This window comes from Lissotriton vulgaris, chromosome 8, assembly GCF_964263255.1.
Source record: "Lissotriton vulgaris chromosome 8, aLisVul1.2, whole genome shotgun sequence".
Taxonomy (NCBI): Eukaryota; Metazoa; Chordata; class Amphibia; order Caudata; family Salamandridae; genus Lissotriton; species Lissotriton vulgaris.
The window spans coordinates 1266542104-1266548103 of NC_141696.1; positions in this window are offsets into that span (position 1 = coordinate 1266542104).

The following is a 6000-nucleotide window of genomic DNA, read 5'->3' on the forward strand; positions in this document are numbered from 1 at the left end:
TATAATGTGATAATGTGAGAGTAGGGGTGTGGTGTATCATCCCAGTCATTAGCTCACTGGGAGTTGTAAATGATGAAAGAAAAATATTGTCACATTGCCAGCATCCGCATTTTCTAATTTGTGATAGATGTATATAAGGGCCTACCTTCAACTTAAATATGTGTTTACTTCTCCTTGTACATAGATTGGAAATAAATGCAACCACAAATGCTCATGCGAAGGTCTTCTGTTAGCCCATAGTTAGAAATGGGGACTCTAGTTGGCAGTTGGTATGCACCCTGTCCAAGTAGGGACCCTCACTCTAGTCACGGTAAGGGGATCACACAGCTAAGATAACCCCTACTCACCCCCTTGGTAGCTTGGTACGAACAGTCAGGCTTATCTCAGAGGCAATGTGTAAAGCATTTGTACATACACACAGTAACATAGTGAAAACACTACAAAATGAGTCCAAACCAGTTTAGGAAAAAAGCCAATATTTATCGGAATAAAACAAGACCAAAATGACAAAAATTCAACATACACAAGTCAAGATATCACTTTTAAAAGGATAAGCAAGTTTAGTCCATAGAAATCAATAGATGTGCTTCTTTTAGCGTCAAGAATCAAAGACGAAGCAGGTGCAGGGGAGGTGAGGCATTGAAAAAGCAAAGCGATGCATCAGTTCCTTACTACACAGGAGGTGATGTGTCAGTTCCTTACTGCCACGGGAGGTGATGCCTCGGTTCCTTATTGCTAGGCATGGGAGGTGATGTGTTAGTTCCTTACTGTCAGGAGAGGTGATGCGTAAGTTTCTCACTTGAAGGTGAGATGATGCGTCGATTTCCAGACACGTGGCCTCGGTTCCTTACAGCGGTGCAAAATTGATAAAGTATCGGCGTAGAGGGATGATGTCATATGGGCTACATTGATGCAACAGCAGTGAAGCAGGCGCTGGGATTCAATTTTCCAGGCGCAAAGCTGGTGCTGCGGCAATGCCACTGCCGCTGACTAAGTGCTGCTCTGGAGTTAGAATGGGTGTCATGGACCTCAGGTTTTATGGTGCTCGGGGGTCACACTGTGGCGATTTCTCGAATGCGGTGTAACGGCAAGCTGGGGCCTGCGGTGAAAGCCATGGTCAATGTACCGATCGGGAACCACGCTTCAGTGCAGGCAGCGGCGATGCGTTGATCTTGTGCAGCAATGTGTTGAGAAAACAGATGCTGGGAGTTAATAGGTGGATTTTCTCTTTAGATCATCAGGTTACACTTCGAAGGGCCCAGGAGATGAATTTGGCACCAATTTGTAAGTCAGATTTCTCAGCAGTAGAGTCCAGGCACTGGTAGTTGAAGTCTTTGATGGCCCTGAGACTTCTTAAAGGAGGCAAGCACACACAAGCCCTGTGAGAACCTTGGAAGCAGGATACAGAAAGCGAAGTCCAGTCCTTTCACTCCCAGGACAGAAGCTGCATGCAGCAGGCCAGCACAACAAAGCACCAGGCAGAATGTAAGTTCCTCCTACAGCATCCAGCTCTTCTTCCTGGCAGAATGTCCTCTAGTCCAGAAGTGTTCCGATTTGAGAGTGTCAGATGTCCAATATTAATACCCTTTTCTACCTTTGAAGTAGACAAACATCAAAGAAAAGTCTTTGTAGTGCACAAGACCCTGCCTTTTCTTGACCGGGCTCCAGAAACACTACAGGGGAGTGGAAACAGCTGTGTGTGAGGACAGGAACAGCCCTATTCAGGTGTCAGTGACAACTCCTCCCACCACTCTAGCTCAGTAAGGCCCATCAGCCTGGTGATGGCCCATCAGGGTATGCAATGCACACCTTGGCTACCTTTGTGTGAATGTTTAGAGTAAATGCACAAGAACCCCACTGTCAACCTAACTCAGGCATGGATTCTACCGACAGGCAGAGGCACAGAATGGTTTAGCAAGCAAATGCCCACTTTCTAAAATCAGCATTTTCAAAACACACAATTTAAAAACCAAAAGATGTATTTTTAAATTGTGAGTCCAAAGACTCCAAACTCAAATCTCTATCTGCTCCCAATGCTAAATTACACTTAAAAGATATTTCAAGGCAATCCCCATGTTACCCTATGGGAGTGATAGTCCTTGCAACAGTGAAAAACGAAATTAGCAGTTTTTTACTATAAGGACATGTGAAACACACCAGTACATATCCTACCTTTTAAATACACTTTACCTGCCAATTGGGCAGCCTTGGCTGTACCTTAGGGGAGACTTACATATAGTAAAAGGGAAGGTTTGGGCCTGGCAAGTGGGTACCTTTGCCAGGTCGAAATGGCAGTTGAAAACTGCACTCACAGATACTGCAGTAGAAGATCTAAGACATTTTTGCAGGGCTACTTGTGTGGTGGCACAATCAGTACTGCAGGCCCACTCGTACCATTCGATTTACAGGCCCTCGTCCCACCTGGTGCCCTTCTCTAGAGACTTATTAGTGAATCAAATATGCCAATCATGGATAAACCCATCACCAATACAATGCAGAAAGAGAGCATATGCACTTTATCACTGATTATCAGTGTTAAAGTGCCCAGGGTCAGAAAACCAACAAAACAGGTCAGAAAAAATAGGAGGAAGAAGGCAGAAAGTTTGGGGATAACCCTGCAAAAAGGGCCAGGTCCAACACCAATTAAGGGAGCTTCGTTAATATTCATTAACATTTAATAGTTTCATACTAGTGTGATTTCTCAGGAACAGTTATCTTAAAGAGACATTTTTGTAGCAACTTTGATGCTCAATTTACCATTTCCTAGCTAAAGACAACACATCTGTTTTTTATATAAACAGATCTTAAAGGAAAATCTACCATCAGTGGATTCCTACTTCTTCCTCCAAAAAGGAAACTGCTATTTTTTCAAACGGGTACCTGACACGATATTATTGCTCTGTAGAATGAATATGCCAACCATGCGTTCTTTGACCTTTTGGGTAATTTTTATTTAAAAATCTGGAGCAAGTTGTTTTGCTTCACTCTGTATTCATCGTTTTACCCTTCACCATTACATAATATATGTTTTTTGTGCTTATCCATCCCATACAATTACCCCTCTCATGTCCTTATAACCTCCAAGAACAATGTTTGTGCTGCTGGTGGAAAGAGAGTAATGGAGAATTTTGTTTTCTGGCAACCCTCTCTGTTAGGGTTTTTGATTTTGAAAGAAATGCCTGTGTTTGTGGCTGGAGGATAGTCATTGAAATGTTTAGCCATTCCTCAGGTCTTATATGTTTCACTGGAGACCTAGGTTCTTCTTTAGTGGCCATATCAAGAGTTTTTCCCTGCTTTTAGAGTCCATTATTGCTGATGCAGCAAAAACACTTTGAGAGAAAAAATATACCCTACACCATACATCTGACATACAACATGTACAAAACTGTCCTATTTACCTAACAGCAGGTTGCTGCCAAGCGTCAAGGAACTGAAGTGGACATTGTTTGGTTCATACTATTGTGTTAGTATAAATTTGTTCACAATGCCTTATGCTACCTAGAGACTGCTTCAAAGCACAGCACATGGTTCTAATGTGAATCTCCTTCTCTAATGAGCTTCTTAATCATAAACTGCCCTGAATAGCCACCTTTTTAACAAATCTGTCTCGATTGAGGCAATGCATTCCATAGTATAGCAGCTGGAAATTATAGTAGCTGTTAGCATATTGTGATTTTTTTAACCCTAGGAAACTAGCCTAATTGAATCATTTAACCTCAACAACCATGTTGGGGTGGGCATCATAGAGCCGGTAAGCAAGACAGTTGCCCTTTTAGGTAGCTCCAGCATCACAGCAAGAATTCCAAACTAGTATGTTGTTATATGGATTCCACAACATGATTGCATTTACTCACACGTGGAGTGGAAACTGGTGAGCTGCCTGTGATCCTCAATAGTGGGATAGTAACTGAGATGCTGTGATCTGATCCTCCACCCTCCTGACATGGATTGCCTAACTAGGATAATTAGAGAGTTTATGTGCAGGTAATTGTTATGCTGTGAGATAATGCCAGCGATCAGCTGGGAGCTTAGTTTAAGTTGGGCTGAGGTGATCCACCACTTTGAAGATGAGCAGGCCAAGTTGACTACTGCATGATGGTGTGGGCTGATGCTGGAACTTTGCTGTAGAGGCAGCCATTGTGGGAATGGGCCCTGTTGGATCTTTGGGAGTCTGCTCTGGCCCTTCATTGTGCTGCATCTCAGGCTGTTTGGTTGGAGACTGGACTCTTCTCATCCTAGAATCTGACTGGTCCTGATCAGTGAGTGTGGTGATGCTATGCTTTGAAGACTGGGGTAGAAGGTAGGCTAACTGGGCTCTTTGGGTAACTGCTGTGCCCTGTCATACATTATGTTGCCCCAGTATTATGAAGAGGGGGGCTTCTGCTGCCATCCTCTGCTAATACACCTATTGGATTTGCTTTTAGTGGGTGAACATTCATGGGACAATTGACGTTCATCTATAAACATTGTCTGGCTACTGTAAATATGCTTTGTTGGATGTCTGGACCTTGGCTTTGTTAAGCAGTGGATATCTAGCACCTTGGGACCTTGGTGCCCCAATTGTGAGGATACACACACACTAATGGGTTTCTTTTTTCTCAGCTGTTTAAATCCTCCATTGTTGTCTGTGACAGTGCAGTGATTGGCAGACACGTGATATCACTGCTGATAGACATGCAAGTTCTTCCCCATTTTTATAGTAGAGTATGCACATAGATCTCTGCTCCCAGGCCCATCATTGCAAGGTTACTCAATTATACGAGTCCTGAAACTGTTCTTCATCTAGTGAGTTAAAGGGGGGAATTGGAGCATAAAGGTATGCCCCTATCTATCTTTGGCACTATTCAAAATTGACTCCAACAGTTGCATATAGATTATGCACGATGTTGCCGTCTAAACAGATAAAATGGATGAGTGACTGATGGACCCTTCTTTCGGGATGTCTGTTTATATCTTTTCTCTTTGCATAATGTTCTGTTCATATGTTTGTGTTATGCAATGGAATGGTTACTAATGCTATACTAATGTCTACTTTAGATTTAGTATTGCAGTTAATTGTATAGATAGATAGTGCTTTGGAGTGAGGGTTGGGGCTGTTGGCTCTAGCCACAATATCGCCATATACTTTGATGAAATGCGGAATGTAAAGCGGATGTATTAGCTGTGCGTAGCTGGCTGGTGCGAGCTGTGTTGCTTATGACGCTGATGGATTTGTGGTCTTTGCTGTGCTGCTTCTGTATGGAGTCATGAGGCTGAAGTTCTGCGAACCCTTGCTCCCTTCAGGTTGTATTACTTATGGAGGTGAGGAGCTTTTCTTGGTATTGGTTTTGCTATGGTAGTAGTGGAATACTTTACTGAATGTATAATAATGATCAGGAAACAGAAAACTGGCACTTTCCGCTATGATCTGCCAGCTATGAAAGTGATGGTTACTCGTTTAGTGTTGTGGTGTGTAGAAATTGCAAAATGCACGGTGTGAGAATATCTGATAGGGATCAAAGAGAAATGATTGCTTACTTTCCTGAAATGTCTGAGGATTAAATGACCCATGTAAGATCAGAAGAGTGCTTGCATACTTATTTTCAACTATGTGGTGCAATTCAAGAGTACTATCCTTCATATTATTCTGAGCCTACTCAACTTATAATCAGCCCGGCTATGTCACTTGACTCCTGAATATATAACATTATAATCAATGTATAACCTTGTAATCAATGCTAGACTGGCTGATGAGATATCGACTAGATGCAGTGGGATAGGGAACTAGGTTATCATTTGTCGAATGAGCAGTGGTTGTTTTGCAGTTTGCAGACTTGGGATATATCTCTAAACAACAGGAATACTTTCATACATAGATTTTACTACACTCATGTCGAATTTAACTCCTTTGGTTTAGATGTGGATGAGAGCTGAGCCCACTGCCATCGTACCTAGGAAGACTTCATACACTTAGCCGCAACATTCCTTCGAGTTTTTTACGTTTTTCCACTGCTGTTGTAA